This window comes from Chanodichthys erythropterus, chromosome 22 (assembly GCF_024489055.1).
Source record: "Chanodichthys erythropterus isolate Z2021 chromosome 22, ASM2448905v1, whole genome shotgun sequence".
NCBI lineage: Eukaryota > Metazoa > Chordata > Actinopteri > Cypriniformes > Xenocyprididae > Chanodichthys > Chanodichthys erythropterus.
Window position 1 is genome coordinate 14,301,185 of NC_090242.1, and position 21,464 is coordinate 14,322,648.

A 21,464-nucleotide genomic window follows, 5' to 3' on the forward strand; every position below is an offset into this window, starting at 1 on the left:
TTGTCTAATTTTTAATTTCTCACCTTTTTTGGATTCATTTTAAGTCAGCCATATAGTCATTTTTAATCAGTAGTTGAGTTAAATAAAACTACCCAGCAGGTTGGGCAAACATTCAACCCAACCACTGGGTTAAAACAACCCAATTGCTGGGTTTGTCCATTTTCAACCCAACTTGGGTTGTTTTTAACCAAACATTTTTTAGAGTGTGGATGCTGATTCAGTGTTACACAATATAGTAACAGCTGGGTTGTGTGTGTGTGTATATATATATATATATATATATATATATATATATATATAAATATATATATATATATATATATATATATATATATATATATATATATATATATATATATATATATATATATATATATATATACAGCTATGGAAAAAATTAAGAGAACACTTAACATTGATTTCTGAACTTGGAGTGGTCTCTTAATTTTTTCCATAGCTATATATATGTATATATGTATATGTGTGTATATATATATATATATATATATATATATATATATATAATATATATATTTGTGTGTTCAACATTGTTACAAGTAACTTGAATTATGTAAGTAACTAGTAAAATAATGCATTACTTTTTCAATTTACAACAAAGTATGTATATTTACGTAGTTACTTATATTTCCTATTTCATTTTTAATGTGATTTTCCGAAATCTATATACTATATTATAGTTTATTATAATTCATTTTGTGATACATTTTGGCATCTGAAGCCAAGGAGAAACAAAATTTCCTCAATTTCTATATTTTTTCTTTATATAAAAAAATGTTTTACCTTTTGGTCTAATATTATATCCTAATCCTGTCCAACCTGCTGGTAGAGCTGTCATCGCACATGACCATTTACGATTTTATTTATTTATTTATTTATTTCACACTGTGTCTAAAGAAGATGAAACTCTTAAAACATAATGATTATTGGCTAAAAGTCTCTCAGGGGAGAAACATTTGCCCCCATTACATTGACTGCTGTGTCCCAAGACTGTTTTATAATAGCAATCGAGGCAGTCATTTGTGAATATTATCATGGCTGAAGGGCTTTCATGCAATAAAGACCATCTATTGCTTAATTGTGTAATTCTGTTCGAATTTGTTCAAGGAGAGGTTTCAGATGTCTTGGACATGTTTTGGTAGCTCAGATTGATAGCACTTGAGCTTGCAGAGGAAAGCTGAGAAACGTGGAGATGACAGTCAATGCTCAACGACCACTCAGTGTTACCTTTATGTCATTCCGTGGTTGCCCATTCACTCTGTGCCAAATGAAATATTCATTGAAAGCTCCGTCTTGCCAGTATAACAGTGAAAAGATAAGAATCTTTGGGTCACAGACATACCGGCTGGACTGAATATTTCAGTGGCCAATGGGAATCAAGTTTTGGGTTGAAATGTATCGCAGAAAATGATCCGCGTGACGACTGAAGGGACCATCCACATTCGGGACGTGGCTGGGATTCTGTCTGATTGTGATGGATTAACTCATTCTGCATTAGTCTAATCAGATCACTCCATGTTACCGTAGAGTCAGTTTAAGCTGAAATGCGATAAGAACCCTTAAACTGTAATAGGCTACGTTATAGTGATTCTCAGTGCACTGCAAAACCTAATTAGCAAATTTTCAGTTTTGGTTAATGTGATGTGGGTTTGAGGGTACCAAAGAAAAAAGAGCATTTGAACAAACCCCTGATCCTAAGAATTACACACTATTTTACACTAGGGCTGCAACAAGTAATCGATAATGAAAATCAATGACAACGAATGTCATTATCGATTAGTCGTATCTGCCAGCCATGGAAGGAAAGATCCGCCAGACGCCTTAAATTATAGCAAAGCACCTAATAACGCATTTCTATGGACAAAATGCATCTTAAAGTAGTGGAGGAAACTGAGTGAGCTGCTGTAGGAAAGGTGCGTAATCCAAGCTGCCCAAAACATGAGAATTCTTTTTTTTAAGCTTCGAGCTAATGCTAATTAGCATAAGGTTTGAAATGGCCTGTCCTCTCAGGCACTTTGACAGCGTGTACAGCTGTTTAATGTTTGATATGTTTCCTTAGAGCAAAACTTTAATTTTACGGTTATATCCTTATCTGTAAGTGTTACAAATTCACGTGAGTAGCCTATTTCTATTTTGCAAAGGCTTGTCCGACAGTCTGCGTTCAAACTTCTGAATGAATTAGCGCCAGCGAACGCATGCGGGATAAACAGACGGGACGTAGGCCTATAGACCCCTTGATCGCCTACATCACTGTGACGTCAACGTTCTAGCTGGAGGCAAAACATAAGGAAGATTTCATAGCAGGTGCACTAAAAGTTTGAGGTTTTGACTTTAAAATGTCGTCTTGTTGTGGTTTTGGCTGCCAGAATAGAAGGAACAGCACTTTTGGTTCAGTGCAGTGCAGTTAGTGCAGTTCGCCGTTAAAATTTTACTGTTGTCCCGATTTACGATCACCCAGGTGTGGTACATGTCACCCTTCTTGCCTTGCCTCTGGCTAGGCAACACCTAGGCAACACCACACAAAGATCTGTATGTAAATTGTTGTATTGTAATGTCTGAATGTGACCATTAATAACATAGTTGTAGGCATCCAGGGATATGCCCGTAGCTTTTCTTGGCAGTAAACACTTGGTGACTCGATGAGGTAAATGTAGATGTCCGGCCACTCCACCCTCGGCAGCCCCGTCAAGACATGCCACTCCCGTGGCCGTACGGCATACGGGTCAGGCAGCCTGCTTCCATCCGCGAGAGTTAATTTACAAAAATAGCTGTCACGGGTCCCGCAGAGTCAGTGACTGTACATATTCGGACAGTTCCGAACCTTCTTCTGCATCCATGTTTAATAAATCCCTCCAAAAACGTGCTAGCTTACGCTTGTCAACATTGCGTCCAGCACTTCTTTTTGCCTCCAGCTAAGCCCCGCCCACCATGAAAAGTTGCAATGTTTACAAACTTTTAAGGGGTCTATTAGGGGAACAATAGAGGATATGCATGTGATGTCACCATCGACCGTTATGACTGCGGTCACGCCCGCTGAGTGGCAAAGGACTGAGCGGCAGCATTGGTTTTGAGCATGAATGCCGCGAAAAACACACAAAACATATCCAAAGCGGAAAAGAGCTTTGTGATTGACTGTAGTTTTGACACAAAACCTGAGGTATATATTTAAAGGTCCCGTTGAAGCTTTGATTGTGTTTATAGTGTGCAATATAACATGTGTTCATGTTTCGCATGTAAAAAAACACAGTATTTTTCACATTATTTACTTATCTGTATACCGCTGTTTCCACTGTCATAAAAACGGGCTGATGACTTCCTTGTTCTATGAAGTCCCTCCTTCAGAAATACGTAACGAGTTCTGATTGTGCCAGCGGTTCCTGTGTTGTGATTCGACAGCTCTGAGTGAACCTTGCCCGGAAAGGTCACGCCTCTTTACCAAAACGTGGAGATGCACACGCTCAGTGTTATTGTAAACATGTCTTTAATTTTACCTTATCAATTTGAGCCGGAATCAGACCCGGTGATTGGACTGCGGGATGAAAATACCAGCGTTTCGACGACATGGCGACAAACACACTCTACAACCGCAACTCTTGTGTATTCCTGTGGGCGGAGGTTAGTCAAAAAACTGTTTTAGTGACGTCATTAAAGAAGGAAGTAGAGGGATGTAGTCCAAACTGGCCGTTCGATGTAGGCGACTTCTGTTAAATAAAATATCTCGCTTGGCATTGAACTTTGAGCTTTAAAATTTTACAGATTTTATTTATACCCTAACAACAACATTACACACGAACTAAAGTTTGAAACATGGGATCACGAAGAATGGGACCTTTAAAGACTGCCGAAAAAAGAAGCAAAAGTATCACTGCAATTCACAGAAACAACTCGACTCCAGCAGAGAAACATTGCAGTTATCATTTTGTGTCAAATTGTTGGATTTTGAGGTAAAATCATACCGTATATATTGTATTGTTATATATTATGTTGACAAATCATCAATTAAATATTTTCCATCTTGTGTGTTTTAAAATAAACATTGACAAGTTCTATACTATAAAACTATATATGTTTTAGGGCTGGACAATATGACGATATATATATAACATTGATATAAGTGATTACGCGGTGATTATTTATAAGTGATTATTTAAACCTACCTATATTTTAGTTATATAAAATATTCACAGGCGGATTTGCTTTGTGTTTCCCCAGCATCAAATCAGGCACATATAAATGTCAGGAAACACGACTCCTGGCTGCATGTCAATATCCATGGATTAAGTTTATTTGACAAGTTGTAAGAAACACTTTCGAGTCCAACCTTTTATTGTAATTCGTTTGTTTTACCTCGCGTTTTCGCAGTTTCCTCTATTAAATCCAGTTATTCAGCAGCTTCTTTAGCCACTCAGTCCAGCTGAGGGAGCGTGTTCTGGTGGGAAAGTGACGTTGATGCATACCCTCTATTAATATTTTTGTTGGACGTTAAATTTAAGTTTAAAAGTTTACATGTAAGCTAATTAAAGTATTTTATGCCAACTGTGTAAAAGGATAACTGTGTATATAAATTGAAGACGTTCTTACATTTACAGGATAAAGAAATAATTACAATAACAGGTTATTGTGTCCAGAGTGTGTGCGCGCACGCACGCGTTTCCTGCTGAACATTCCTCTTGTCTGTTAACTGAACTTGTGTTTTTGTTTTTGTTTGTCTTTATCTTTATTTTTAATGTAGGGACTTAAACTGTCCTTTTGCTTTAGCTCTTTTACATAGAGCAAATTAGATATAGATTATTTTTTTTATTATATTTATTGTTTTTTGGTCAACAAGCAAAATTCCCTTTTGCACAAGAAAACATAAAACTTCCAGATACATACAATTGTGCATATGCATGTACACATACATAACCTTACAAATTAAAATAATTACAAAATCATTCAAAAAAAAACAAAAAAAAAACAAAGATGTTTACACTCTTATTGACCAAAAGGTGTAGGCTGAAGCTAAAGCTTATCATGCCTACCCTCAACTCCACACAAGCAGCACTAACATACTAATTGACATTAATATGACAATATAAGATATTCTCAGTATATATTTAGAAGAACATACAATATTATTATTTTTATTATTGTTATTATCATCACTACTACTACTAACATTATCATCACTATTCAGTATATCTTTTCATTACCAATCCTTTATAAAGTATTTTAAACTGTGTTAATGAAATAGCCTTTTTTAACTCATCAGGGAAACTATTCCAAATCAGAACACCTTTATTTGATGGGCAGTTTCTTCTTAAATTGGTTCTACAATATGGTATATTAAACATATATATCCCTCTAAGGTCGTAATTACTGTCTCTCAAGCTAAACATAGCTTACAAGGACTGAGGGAGGATGTGTTGTCTTGCCTTATACACAAGTTTAGCAGTATGCAAATCTACCAAATCATAGAATGTTAATGTTTTTATCTGGGTAAACAAAGGATTCATTGGAGTATTATATGGAGAATGTGTAATTATTCTAATAGCCCTTTTTTTAGTAGAAAAACTGGAGTAGTTCTACATTTATATGTATTTCCCCAGATTTCTATTCCATATGTTAAATATGGAGTGATGAGAGAACTGTACAGTGTATATATAAGGCACTTACTTAGATAATTCATTACATATGTTTTCATAGCATTCAGTTGTTTGAAGGACAGCATTGGGCAGGATGTGGAATAGTATGTTCTGTCAATAAAATAAAAAAGAATAATGGTCTTTTTATCCAATTAATTGAAGAAATAATCAGTCAACTAATCGATTATCAAAATAATTGTTAGTTGCAGCCCTACTCTACACAGTCAGTTAATAGCCTAATCTACTGGCATCCCATTTATTCTATGTGGAATTTATAAATAATGTCACCATACTCTTTTCTAGTTCAACTACATGAGAATTATTTTACAGTAGCTAACGTATGACGTTCGTCTTGTCCTGGCATCATTTATTTATTAAATAGCATTGTTTGCTTTTTATCTGATCTTTATCAAGATACAACACCAGTCCGACTGGTCATTCCGCTGAGCGTTACTGTATGCCTGAATGGAATGTTTAAACATACCTGTAACAGGCTTTGATGTAACACAAGGTTGTGTGGCAACGTAACAAAATCTCCTACCTATTATTCATTAATAGTCTGTGTAAAGTAACGCCTCTTAACTCCGGCCTAATTGCGGCGAAATGGACGTGCCAGGTCCTCTGCACTTGGCTGCATCTGAAATGGACAGGCGTTATGGCATTGTGCCAGAGGTCATTAACCAGTGCCCTTATGTCTCTCAACGATGTCATCAGTGATATCATCGTGTGTTGGTGAGATGCTATATCATCCACTATTAAAGGACGTGCGCATGCATCTGATATCCGAACTGTGCTCTTGCGCATCAGTGGTGAGAAGAGTGCATGTTTGATTCATAGGGCGTACAAGACAAGTTACTCTCTTTGACCCTCTTGTGATCACTTTTAATCATTTTTGACCTTTTATTTGATTGGTTTTAGTGCTAATTTTGTAATATATCCCACATTCGCATCTGAAATCATAAATTGACATCATAGATTGGCTGAGAAATGCTGGATCTACCATCTCAGCAGCGTCTGGATTCATGTTCCACTAACCCAAATATATCCCTGAATAAAACAACAAGGCGCAATCCTCCTTTTAGCTTGTTACAGCAAAGAACAAACAATCAACTCTCAGAGGAGATCATAGTGGCTGTGGATCATACACATTTCAGTTCCTTTCATTCAAAATGCCAATAAAATATTATGATATGGCTTGAAAAATAGTGTCATTTTGGTCCAGGTGGTCTCACAGGGCAAGGTTTTCCAGTTAGATAAAGCTGAGATGTAACTACACCTTTTGGCTGCAAATAGCATCATTTGTCATCTATGTATTGACAATTAATATCATTATTTATTTATTTATTTATTTATTTATTGCAAGCAACCAACAAAACATATATCATCTATACAATCCTGTACAATTACAATTATATATTATAAATTAAATTGTATAAATGTTTTTGATCCTCCATGGAGTCCCACACCAGTTTAAGTACCACTGAGATGACAGAACGCTAACGGAGAACTTTCACCAGGTATTATTGACCTACTTGGGTGGTCTCTTCACAGGTAATCATGAGTAATGGAATCAGCCAAGTCTAAATCTAGGTTAAGGCCATTGGGCTAAACCACATCATTAAACATTAACTGTCCCTGAACCAAGGTGCTCAAGATCAGACTAATAAATCAATCACTCAGACCTCCGTTTATTCAGGTCCATTTACTCAGAGGTGATGCAGATGAGAGTTTGTTAATGTAAAGGCTTAGATGAAGTAACTCAACTCAACACTGACCCAAGGAAGTTCACTAGTGTTTTTTGATTAATTGCTAACCCCATTTATTATAATTTCATGGAGAAGAGCAACACATTATTTATTAATGATTTATTTAAAGGGGTCCTTGATCACTTTTTTAACTTTAGTTAGTGTGAAATGTTGCTGTTTAGGCTTAAACAAAATCTGCAAAGTAACATTTTCTTTTACAGAAATCTCTGTTTAAGGACTACAACAAACAGCTGGTAGGAACTACAACAAGCTTCTTCCCAGGTTGGTGACATCACAAACCCCAAAATTTACATAAACCCTGCCCCCGAGAACATGCAACAAAGGCCATGTTGGGCTGCTTTAGAGAAGAGGAAGAGTTGTTGTAGTAGAGTGTTGTTGCCATGCCGTCATTTCATGGTGAACTGCTTCACAAACGAGGGTCAATTCAACTCTGGATTTTCACAAAAGATTAACATGACGGCACATGCTAGTCGATGAGTTGAATGAACTCTCCTTCAGTGTTTGACTCTGGTTTGAACAACATAAGGCTGAACAATATTATTGACAATCGACATTTTGGCTGCGTGAGATTCTCCAGCTTTGTTGTTTTTGAGAAACCAAAGCGCGAGCTGTTAAAGCTCCGCCCTCTTCTAAAAAACAAGTCGAGAGCAGCAGCTCATTTGCATTTAAAGGGACATGCACAAAAAATGGCTTGTTTTTGCTCACACCCAAATAGGGGCACATTTGACAAGCTGTAATAAATGATTTGTGAGGTATTTTGAGCTGAAACTTCACAGACACATTCTGGGGACACCAGAGACTTATATTACATCTTGTAAAAGGGGCATAATAGGTCCCATTTAAAATGTCTTCTTTTGTGTTCCACAAATGAAAGACAGTTATAAAGATTTCAAACAACATAGGTGTGAGTAAAATGAAAATTTTCATTTTTAGCCATGAATAGCCTAGCAGGTTTCTTAACAGGTTAAGTACTGATTGCTTTTGATTGAAAAGATATGTAAAATATGTGCTCACTCTGATTGCAAAGAGCCGACTCTCAGCTGCTAATGTTTTCTACCATCACAGATGTCCCATGTTTCCCCAATCAAGTCAGTGAATTTAATCACCACATCCATTTGTCAGGCCCCAAGTTTGTTTTGTGGATTTCGCCTCTGCATATGAGATATATTCATTACTGCCGCTGCACTTCGATAATTTCCTAACAGATGCTTAATTTGACTATTTTAACATATGCTTGTCATTTCTACACGCATTGGGGACCTGGCCATTCAGAATCCCCACATGTGTTGATTGTAATAACGAAGGTGTTGATGGGACTGTCATGAGCTAATGAAACTGTCACCTAAATAGCATCAGTGTGTATATTTGACCACCGCATCTGTGTCAATAATGGCTCTTTAGTCGGACAGACACCCTCGAATGTCAGTCAAGTTTGAAACCACCTCCCCATTAGTCTTGCTGGTAATTTAATTGCATCACAGATGTGAGCGAGTTTATGGACTGTGTTTTGATGTAGAAAAGGAAAAATTAAGGAAAAGGGCCTTTTTGTTTTTTTGAAAGCATCAATGGTGGATTAATGTGGCGTACAGACCCATTAGGGTCCATAAAGGGAAATGAGGGGTAGTAAATAGAGATTTTTTTTTTATGTGAGTCAAGACAAATATGTAAAGAGGAACTAGAAGCTTTTAGTGGATCTCTAGGCTGTATATAGTTGAGAATGAGACATTACAGAAGGCTTATAAGACTGCAATTTCGTCTTGTTTTCTTATGTGCATGACTCAACATCATGATCTCAACACAAGTTATCTCATGATCTCTACTTAATTTTCTTAAAAGAAACCAAACCAATTGTTGTTCACCATTTCTCTGGTCAACTTCAAACCATTTCATTCCCATTTCTCAAACATCAGTCTATAAGTATGCAGATGCCCTAGTAGTCCCTCGAGTTCACTGGCAGTGAAATTGACCACATGTTCAGGGTCACTTTAGTTCCTATAATGATAAAGCTGTAGTCTCATTCTCAAGTGTCAGACATTGATTAGGAAGTGCTCCATCACAGACAGACATCACCATATTCCAGCTTGAGTGAGTCCCTGATTAAAAAGCAAAATCCAATTTTTCACTTGTTAACCGTACATATATTGCATGAGAATCTCTTGTTCCTGTCAGACAGTTACCAAGAAAACAACTTTTAGGTTGAGATCTTGAACACAACTTTTGTTTTGTCACTTTTCTCCTGATCACACTAAGACTACTTGAAACTATTTTCAAATAAAAACTTGAAATCCTTTATGCATTTTGGCCATTCAACAGTTTTGGGGGCCTGAAAACGTTTTTTTTTTTTTTTAAGTGCAAGTTTTTGAAAACAATACCATTATTCTCTCTGTGAAAACCACAATAACGCAAATTTGTGAAAACGGTAATGCCATGCGCATGCGTATTACATGTTCGGTCTATAGGTGCGGAGTGTTTCATTATAAAGTGACATTGCCAACTACTGGCCTGGCAGCATAATACAACATTATCTTCTGTACACAAAAAATGCAAAGGAAAAACTTTTCCGTTTTTAGTATATCGTTGTTGTCTAAATGTACTCTAAAACTTAGTGCTTCTGTACTACATTCTCTTGGCAGCCTGTAAGCCAAAACAAACCATTTGTATCCATTTTTAATGTAGTCTGAGTTATAGTTTCTTTTACTTTACAAAGATGTTACTTTGTTTTTGGTTTCGCTTTGTTGTCTGTCTATTTGGCTAGTTTCTATCAAGTGAGGGATGAATTTGCAGTTAAATATCAAAGAGTTTGATGCCTTTGGACACACACTGACTAAAAGTTGACAAGCCTATTTAGATGATATGATTAAATGGTTAGTTGTATTCTGTTATCTGCATTTAACATTTTTTCTTTCCCTGCTGTCCTGACCTCCAACCCATTTTTGGGGTCGTGACCCAGCAGTTGAGAATCTCTGATGTAAAAGACAAGATTGCAGTCTTAATGCACGTGACCAAGATTAGGCAGTCTTTAGTCTCACAGAGACAGACACAAGACCCTGTCCAACAAGGTGAGGTGCGGCAATTTGCCAGGCTGCCTGTGTTATTGCAATATTCTGATATCCATCAGTTAGCCGCCCAGAATGAGAGATGGATAGGTATTTTTGCGCTGCAGGCTAAAATGTAATGCTAGGCATTTTTCTTAATACCGTTTCCCTGCTGACACTTTCAAGCTGGCCAAGCTGTTATTGTAAACAGCACAGAGTAATGATAAGCATGAATCTATGTCAGCGGCCATCATTACAGCAGACCCTAGAGATTGCATGGTCACGGCTATAGTTGTTCCTTACACCCTACTCTTAAATAATAAAACTTCCATGAGAAAAACAGCAGGTAGTTTCCTCTTCCTCACACACACACAGACACCAGCACCAATTTAAATGGTAGTTCATCAGCGTTTAATTTATTAGCACAGTGCAATTATCTGCATGGAAACACATTACTTCCTGCATGGGCTAGGGGAGATCACATGATGTGGATTTGGAGTGCAGTAAAAAAATTGTACTGTATTATCACATGTGACTGCAATTATCTATGATTATCTTCTGCCCTCTGTTTGGGGAAAAGGATGACACCTTGCTTGGATAAAAACTTCAAAGTTTTATCTTCAAGACATACAGAGGAAAGCAAATCCTGCAATTTTCTCAGCTTCAGAGGTTGATAATTATAGATGTCGCTCCAGGGCTCACTTGTTTGAGATGTGCAGGAAATTGACGTGGAAAGGTGCATGAGCATTTCTTCTGTACTATTCCAATGTAATTCTCTATTGTAGTTGTCATAATCCACTTGAGAACGGTTTTGGTTGGTTATATAGGGCTGTCCCTAGACTACAAAACCATTCATAAGGGTAATTTTTTTTTTAAAATAAAATTAAGCTTTCCACTGATGTATGGTTTGTTAGGACAATATTTGGCCGGGATACAACTATTTGATGTTCTTGACTCTGAGGGTGAAAATCGCCTTCAAAGTTGTCCAAATGAAGTCCTTAGCAATGCAATTTACTTAATTAAGTTACTTAATATCCTAATGATTTTTGGCATAAAAGAAAAATTGGTCATTTTGACCCATACAATTGTATTGTTGGATATTGCTACAAATATACCGATGAGACTTATGACTTATGGTTTTGTGGTCGTGGGTCACATATATTATATAAACACAAACTTTGTTAGATGTGATTAATTGTGATTTAATTGATTTGAAAGCACTGGGGTTAGTTTACCCAGAAGTAGAAATTCTATAGCATTTATTATTTATCTATCTATTTATTAATTTTTCCACAGAGGAAAGGTTTTTTTTTTTTTTTTTTTGTGCTAGCACTTTATTTTGATGGCCCACTGGACATTCTGTTCATTATAAGTAACTTTGCAAGTACATGTCAACTTATTCTACTAACCTTTACTCTACCCCTAACAGTCCACTAATGAGAGTTAGTTGACATGTCCAGCGTTACTTATTGTCAACAAAATGTCTAAAGGGGACATTAACATTTTTAATTAAAGGGATATTACGCCCAAAAATGAAATTTCTGTAATTAATTACTCACCCTCATGTAGTTCCACACCCATAAGACCTTTATTCATCTTCGGAACACAAATTAAGATATTTTTAATGAAATCCGAGAGCTCTTTGACCCCTCCATATAGCAATTTAATAACCATTTTTAAGGTCCAGAAAGGCAGAAAAGACATTGACGTATACATGTGATGCTGACGCAGGAGCTAGCGAATAATGAGCCAACGTTCTAACTTAGAACCAGGAAGCGCTGCACTGTGTTTGCTGTGTCAACAGCATAGGACACATACAGGGAAGAGAAGAAATTGTTGAATAAAGTCGTTATTTTTGTTTTGTTTTTGTACACAAAAAGTATTCTCATCGCTTCATAAAATTAAGGTTGAACCACTGTAGTCACATGGACCAATTTAAAGATGTCTTTACTACCTTTCCAAACCTTGAAAGTGGTAATTAAACTGCTGTCTATGGAGAGGTCAGAGAGCTCTTGGATTTCATCCCAAATATCTTAATTTATGTTCTGAAGATGAACAAAGGTCTTACATTTGTAGAATGTTATAAGGGTGAGTAATTAATGACATCATTTTCATTTTTGGGTGAACTAACCCTTTAATTATGGGTGAACTATCCCTTTAAGATCTATCCCTTTTTTGTGTTACTAAGTATAGCAGTGAGCAATGACTCCAACATCTTGGATTTTGCTAGAACTCGGTAGTTGTTCGAGGCTATAAAACATATTTCTATAAAACTTCCTCTCTCATTATTCTACTTCGGCTCTAGCCAACTTTGTAGGACAAATTTAATGATCAGATGTCATGTTTAATTACTGTAGGCTGTGAATTTAATGCACTCTAGCCAGAGCGCAACTTTATCCGTCACAGATATTTCTTTACATCGCACCTGGTTCCAACTCACCAGCTAATCTGAACATAAATCTTCATATTTTGAAGTAGAACTGCAAAAAACATTTCTTTGCCAATACAGCATTAAAAAAACTGCATAAGTATTTATCTATGCACAACTTTATAAACATGAACATCTTAATGAATCCTTGGTATTATATTGATATGTATGTTTATACAAACCCGATTCCAAAAAAGTTGGGACACTGTACAAATTGTGAATAAAAAAGAAATGCAATAATTTACAAATCTCATAAACTTATATTTTATTCACAATAGAATATAGATAACATATCAAATGTTGAAAGTGAGACATTTTGAAATGTCATGCCAAAGTTGGGACAGGTAGCAATAAGAGGCTGGAAAAGTTAAATGTACATAAGAAACAGCTGGAGGACCAATTTGCAACTTATTAGGTCAATTGGCAACATGATTGGGTATAAAAAGAGCCTCTCAGAGTGGCAGTGTCTCTCAGAAGTCAAAATGGGCAGAGGATCACCAGTTCCACCAATGCTGTGGCGAAAAATAGTGGAGCAATATCAGAAAGGAGTTTCTAAGAGAAAAATTGCAAAAAGTTTGAAGTTATCATAATTTACAGTGCATAATATCATCCAAAGATTCAGAGAATCTGGAACAATCTCTGTGCGTAAGGGTCAAGGCCGGAAAACCATACAGGATGCCTGTGATCTTTGGGCCCTTAGACGGCACTGCATCACATACAGGAATGCTACTGTAATGGAAATCACAACATAGGCTCAGGAATACTTCCAGAAAACATTGTCGGTGAACACAATCCACCGTGCCATTCACCGATGCCGGCTAAAACTCTATAGGTCAAAAAAGAAGCCATATCTTAACATGATCCAGAAGCGCAGGTGTTTTCTCTGGGCCAAGGCTAATTTAAAATGGACTGTGGCAAAGTGGAAAACTGTTCTGTGGTCAGACGAATCAAAATTTGAAGTTCTTTTTGGAAAACTGGAACGCCATGTCATCCGGACTAAAGAGGACAAGGACAACCCAAGTTGTTATCAGCGCTCAGTTCAGAAGCCTGCATCTCTGATGGTATGGGGTTGCATGAGTGCGTGTGGCATGGGCAGCTTACACATCTGGAAAGGCACCATCAATGCTGAAAGGTATATCCAAGTTCTAGAACAACATATACTCCCATCCAGACGTCGTCTCTTTCAGGGAAGACCTTGCATTTCCAACATGACAATGCCAGACCACATACTGCATCAATTACAACATCATGGCTGCGTAGAAGAAGGATCCGGGTACTGAAATGGCCAGCCTGCAGTCCAGATCTTTCACCCATAGAAAACATTTGGGGCATCATAAAGAGGAAGATGCGACAAAGAAGACCTAAGACAGTTGAGCAACTAGAAGCCTGTATTAGACAAGAATGGGACAACATTCCTATTCCTAAACTTGAGCAACTTGTCTCCTCAGTCCCCAGACATTTGCAGACTGTTATAAAAAGAAGAGGGGATGCCACACAGTGTTAAACATGGCCTTGTCCCAACTTTTTTGAGATGTATTGATGAAAATCAACTTAATTTTCCCTTAAAATGATACATTTTCTCAGTTTAAACATTTGATATGTCATCTATGTTGTATTCTGAATAAAATATTGAAATCTGAAACTTCCACATCATTGCATTGTTTTTACTCATTCACTCCAAAAAACACTTTTTTGGAATCGGGTTTGTATGTACTATTATACTCCAAATAGATTATATTTTAGATGCTGTCTGTCTATTTATCTATTTGAAATGCTTTCATCCATTGACACCATATTGAAATGCATACAGGATAGTCAGGCTCTCTGTCATCACGTTTAATTATCTGATCTTCTCATCATCTTGCAGGTCACGCATGACTTCCTCCCTAAAACAATCCATCCACACGTGCCATCTCTCCACCTCCACCTGTTTCAGCTCAGCTTGCTCCATCAGCACTTCTCTTTACACAAGGTCCTTTTATCCTCCTTTTTCCTCCCATGCAACAGCCCATTTTTATTTCCCGCAGGGTATTTACACCTGACAACAACTTAATTATTGGAATCTGAAGAGCGGTTCATCAGTTGTCTTCTTTTTTGTTCTTTCACCTTTCCTTCCTGAGCAGATTGATGGATACACGGCTTGGTCTCCACAGGGGTCAGTGGACAAATAGTGGCTTTCATCTCAACAATCCTATCCATTGCTAAATGCCTGTCAGAAGCTGTTTGGTGTCCTGCAGCGTAGAGTTGAGGTAGGTGACCTCCAGAGGTCTTACCACCAAGTGGACCTCAATCAAACTGCTTACAAAGTCCCTCTTGGGAAGGAGACCACACTTCATTTCACAAGCACTGTCCGAGATCAATGCACTTATTGTTAGCACACATATATTAACCTCAGTACACATCTTTTTGTGAACCAGAAGGCTGCATTTTTGAATGATAAAGCACTTTCTTGTATCATAGCTCAATATGCAGATACACAACTATAGCCTAATGCTATAGTGCACTTTAAACCTTTAAAAAGTTTTTTTTTTTTTTTTTTTTTTTTTTTTTTTCATAGAACATTTTAAAGTGTTTAAACTCTTTTTAAAGTTTAAGTTCTCTTTTTGGCCCCTCAAGAAATCTGCAGGCCATCTCACCCACAATGCTATATAACATTTTTTTAGAAGATGCTTCATTACCCACTATTGATTGAGCTGCTGGACAACAACAGTCTGGGGAGAAACCGGGACCTCTCTACCTGTCTTGTAAATTGAGAGACTGTGTGTCTTGACCCGACTGAAAGGTAAAACAACAACGAATACCACTTGAACCATGTTATTTTTGCATGAGACAGGAGGAACTGCTAATCATAAAAAATTATACATTTTGAAAATGTACTCTTTCCCCACCATTGAAGGAAATATCTGTTATTTATGAGACAAAGCTTTCCCGCCATTGACGGAATTTTCCAGCTTTCTGCATTTTCACTGTTATATGGTAGGGGGCGCTATTACACATATTCTGAATGAGTACTGTATCTCCTCATCAAAACACAGGCGAAGAAGAAGCAACAAGCAACAGCATATGTATGCAATCCACTTTTAGACACACACTCACAAACTTCCCTAAGCACTTCTCTTCGGGGGAATCCCTGCCACCATTTTGAAGTGCGTTCCACTTCGTGAAGTGGATGAGGGAAGTTTTTTTGGACAGACTCTCGCTCCCTCGATTTTGACAGAGGGAGCAGGTCTTTTTAATATGTATACTTCAGGCAGCTCCATATTCCATAATGAAACACGATTGTGACGTCACCGCATATTGCGTTTAATTTACCCCACTCCAAACAACTCTATGATATATTCATTATTTTGTAATATTTAAAACCCACATTTATACATATAGAATGCTGCATAAAACAATTTTGTGAGGGAAAAAATTAAATAATAAATCAACTCCATAGTGGATTTCAAGTGATCAAGGGCTTAGGGCATTCAAATCTTGATGTTATGAAGTAACGAGAATACTTTTTGTGCGCAAAAACAAAACAAAAATAATGAATGTTCCTGCACAGGAATGTTTATTCATCATAAAAGATTTTTACTTATTTCAAAGATACAGGCTTCATTTTCTTCAGCTAAAGCATAAGTACTTTTCTCTCTTTTTAATTTGAGTTTTGGGTGAAATATGACCCAGAAATTTCTTTAGTTTCCTCCATTTAATTTCAATAATATAAACTGTTGTTCTGGCTAGCTCTGGAGACCATTTAGTCAAGTTCCCAGCTCTAGCTACAACAACGGTCTAGTCTCATGTATAATTGTATGTAAATTGAGACAGAGCCAAGGTGCTTGTTCAGTCCTTCAGTGCTGAATACCCTGATGACATTTGTTCTTGCCCTGCAGAACAACATCTGATTCTAGCTAATGAGCTAGCGTTGTAAGCCAGGGAGGCTAACACATTTGTAAAACCAGCTGGTGTCATGCCTCGCCAGGTCAGATACCCAGAACATGTGGTCCTACAGTGAACAACTCACACAGACAGGCACATAAGATAGATTTACATAATAATGCAGGTTGTACAGGTGCAGAGTTATGAATTGTGGGCTTATAAAGTATGTATGTATGTATATGAAAGAAAAGAGAAAGAGAGGGAGATTTGTTTGTCAAGTGTTGGTGTGTCCTCAGAGACCTCTGTTTGTCTGGCTAAGATCCAAAACTAATCAGAGATGCTGAGTTGCTCCCATAAGCAAACTGAGACTTCATTGTTACTTTCCAAGAATATATACATTGATTCATGATGTACATTAGCATATGCTATAAATAAACACATGGTAGATTCTTGGCAGATGAGATTCATCCTTACAGAACCACTGAAATTATAAATTCACTGAATTCAAAATAGTAATAAACAAAAATAAACAGGTAGGCTGCATACATTTACACTGCTTTTTATACAAGGCATGAGGCACTTCACCCACGCATGTAATGATTTATTAGAGCACATGTTTGACACCTGGCATTTTTTCAAAGGCTTGTTAGACATAACTGGACCATATACCGGATAAGTGTTGTGAACACTAAACACACAGAGGAATGACAAATCGATGAAATGCCTATTTTTAAATAGTCAAATAGTATCTTAGTCTCACTGTATCTTTTTATATGTTGGTATAACACTCCAGTTCTGGAAGTAAATATTCCATTAATTTTCTCTATAGAGAAATATATTTTTAATGACAACATAAACGTTTAAAGACAGATCTACGAGATACGAGGTTGTTAATCAATTTGTTGAAGCCAATAGTTCATATTTCCTCATTAAAGCCATTATGTAGCCAGACTTGTTCCTGATTTTGAAATTTTTACTTCAAATAAAAGTTTTTAATGTTGAGATTAACCGTTTAGCTGGTTGGTTTGGCTTTCTGCAATACTTGATTCTGATTGGTCAAATACGGCATTCAGCAGTGGTCAGATATTTCTTAGTAATGTTCACTGTTGCCTATGGCAATGAAGCAGGCGCTACTTACATGTCTCTTGAATTACATTGCAGACTCGTTTTATTGTTTTATATAACGTAATTAGTGTCATCTTGTGCCTTAGTTATGGAATATTATGGAAAATTACCTCAGGACTATCTGTATTAATATTGATGTAATATTGTTGCTGTGTTCATCTTAGGCAGATTGTTGTATTACGATAGATTTATTTAAAAATATTTTTTCTTAGTAGAATCTTTAGGATATGCAAGTATTGCTATAAATCATTTAAAAATGCATTTATTGATTTGTTTATTAGTGACTGCTCTGTTTAAGGCTCTATTACAGGGATGGACAACTCCGGTCCTGGAGGGCCAGTGTCCAACAGAGTTTAGCTCCAACCCTAATCAAACACACCTGAACCAACTAATCGAGGTCTTTAGGATTAGTAGAAAGTTATAGGCAAGTGAGTTTTTATCAGGGATGGAGATAAACTCTGCAGGACACTGGCCCTCCAGGACCGGAGTTGTCCATCCCTGCTCTATTATATACACAGATCAGGCATAACATTATGAGCACTGACAGGTGAAGTGAATAACACTGATTATCTCTTCATCACGCCACCTGTTAGTAGGTGGGATATATTAGGCAGCAAGTGAACATTTTGTCCTGAAAGTTGATGTGTTAGAAGCAGGAAAAATGGGCAAGCGTAATCATTTGAGTGAGTTTGACAAGAGCCAAATTGTGATGGCTAGAGGACTGGGTCAGAGCATCTATAAAACTGCAGCTCTTGTGGGGTGTTCCCGGTCTGCAGTGGTCAGAATCTATTAAAAGTGGTCCAAGGAAGGATCAATGGTGAACCGGCGACAGAGTCATGGGCGGCCAATGTGGGGAGTGAAGGCTGGCCCGTGTGGTCCGATCCAACAGACAAGCTACTGTAGCTCAAATTGCTCAAAAAGTTAATGCTGTTTCTGATAGAAAGGTGTCAGAATACACCGTGCATCACAGTTTGTTGCGTATGGAGCAGCAGACCAGTCAGGGTGTCCATGCTGACCCCTGTCCACCGCCAAAAGCGCCAACAGTGGGCACGTGAGCATCAGAACTGGACCACGGAGCAAAAGAAGAAGGTGGCCTGGTCTGATGAATCATGTTTTATTTTACATCACGTGGATGGCCGGATGCGTGTGCGTAGCTTACCTGGGGGAACACATTGCATCAGGATGCACTAATGGAAGAAGGCAAGCCGGCGAAGGCAGTGTGATGTTTTGGGCAATGTTCTGCTGGGAAACCTTGGGTCCTGCCACCCATGTGGATGTTACTTTGACACATACCACCTACCTAAGCATTGTTGCAGACCATGTACACCCTTTCATGGAAACGGTATTCCCTGGTGGCTGTGGCCTCTTTCAGCAGGATAATGCACCCTGCCTCAAAGCAAAAATGGTTCAGGAATGGTTTAAAGGATCTGCTGCTAACATCTTGGTCAGGTCAAGTCAAGTCACCTTTATTTATGCTTTTTACAATGCAGATTGTGTCAAAGCAGCTTTACAGTGATACCTGGTATATAATTTTTGCTGCACAGCAGCTCTTAAATAATAGTGTCAATGCAGGCAGATCAGAAGCACTGTTGAATAAATGTCAAGAATACTGTTGAATATCAAATTTTAAGTGTCCCCAACTAAGCAAGCTAAAGGTGACAGCGGCAAGGAACCCAAACTCCAACAGGTGACATCAGGTGGCAAATAGGTGTTAAAATGGAGAAAAAAAAACCTTGGGAGAAACCAGGCTTAGTCAGGGGGCCAGTTCTCCTCTGCCGAACAGTGCTTTGTTACGATTCAGGTTGCTATCGTAAGTCTGATAGGATCGCAACATTCATAGCATTTATTCCAGTTCCATCCGGTTGAGGATCGTATTCTTCATGCCGGTATGGACGGTTTGTTGAGGATACAGGATACCACAGCACACCTTCAGGGGTCTAGTGGAGTCCATGCCTCGAGGGGTCAGGCCTGTTTTGGCAGCAAAAGGGGGACCAACTCAATATAAGGAAGGTGGTCATAATGTTACTCCTGATCGGTGTATGCAATAATAAATATCCTTTCATATTTACTTGATCACAAATGTTATAGCAAAAAGCATGTGATAGTTCATTTTACCTTTATTGCTGATTTTGTGTTGGGGTAATGCATTACAAGTAACGCATTGCTTTTAAATTTACAACAAAATATCTGAGTTACTTTTTCAAATAAATATCTAAGTCTTATTTATTCCACTTTTGGAATGAAAGAACCTTTACATTTGCCAAATATAGCCCAGCCCAGATGAGAAAAAGTAATGCAAAAGTAATGTAATGCATTACAGTACTTTCCATAATAAGTAACCGAAGTTACTTTTTTAGGGAGTAATGCAATCTTGTAATCCATTTTAAAAGTAACTTTCCCCAACACTGGTAAATTATTATCTCTAATGTGTTTGGCTTTAAGGCTCGTTATTTCAGTTCCCCTATCAGTCACAAATATGACTCATTTCATATGAATCAGCACTCGACATTGCAGAGGCTCTTCAGAGGTAAACACATGCATCTGTGACCTCTTCAGTCTTCTCTGGTCCCTATTACCACCTCTACAGGAGGGCAGGTTCTCTGATTTTAGCTATCAGAGCTTTTTTCCTTGACATGTCCCTGTCGGATTGCCTGATTGTCCAAGATGTCACATCCAAGAGAGCCCAGCTTAGCGGGTGGTCAGTGTCCCATTTTGCATGTGTTATGGAGCTTCAGTAACCTTTTTGTTCCCCTCATTAAAGCCCTGGCTATTTGATAATTAATCTCTAATGTTCTTGTTTTTAAGGGAATGGCAGCGGTTTTGACAGATGCATAGCACACAGTGACCTTTGCATTGGTCTGAGCCTAGCATTTAAGGACAGTTTATCACAAAACCTGCCAGTCAAATGCTCACATGGTAACTTGCGTTTTTTTATAATAAGTTGCTAACTATGTCCTCATCTGACGCATTTATAGACACATAAAAAATACGCTAGACACTAATTAGGGGGCTCCAGGCCCTGTCTTTCATCTCAGTCCTAAAAACCCTTGATAATGTGGTCTCTCCTCACATATGCTGAAAACAGCAGTTGCTTTAGAAGTTATCGGAGGAAATTTCACTCCGAAACCAGTTATAAAAACTTTGTTAGCTCCGACATTTTTCAAAATATCATCTTTTATGTTCAACAGAAGAAATAAACTCGTACATGTTTGAAACAATGTGAGGATGAGTGAATCATGACAGAATTTTCAATTTTGGGTGAACTATCCCTTTAAGTAATATCCTTCTCTCTTGTCAGGGTCAGGAATGGAGCTGGTTATTGGTGACACAATACAATATTTGGGTGACATGACTTACTGAATGCTACTTTTCAACCCAAATCTTTCAACTCCACACTCTCCAGTAAAATCATAAAATGACATGCAACCAAAATATGCAAATCTGCAGACTCAATTTCAGTGTGTTTATTTTACACTCAAGCAAGATTAATGAACGAATGAACTGAATTACCCACAATATTTTCTGGTTTCTTTTCTGCTAATTGTCACCCCCAGCAGTGAGAAAATGATATTGTCCTTCCCAAAAGCCATGTGTTTAATGGTTA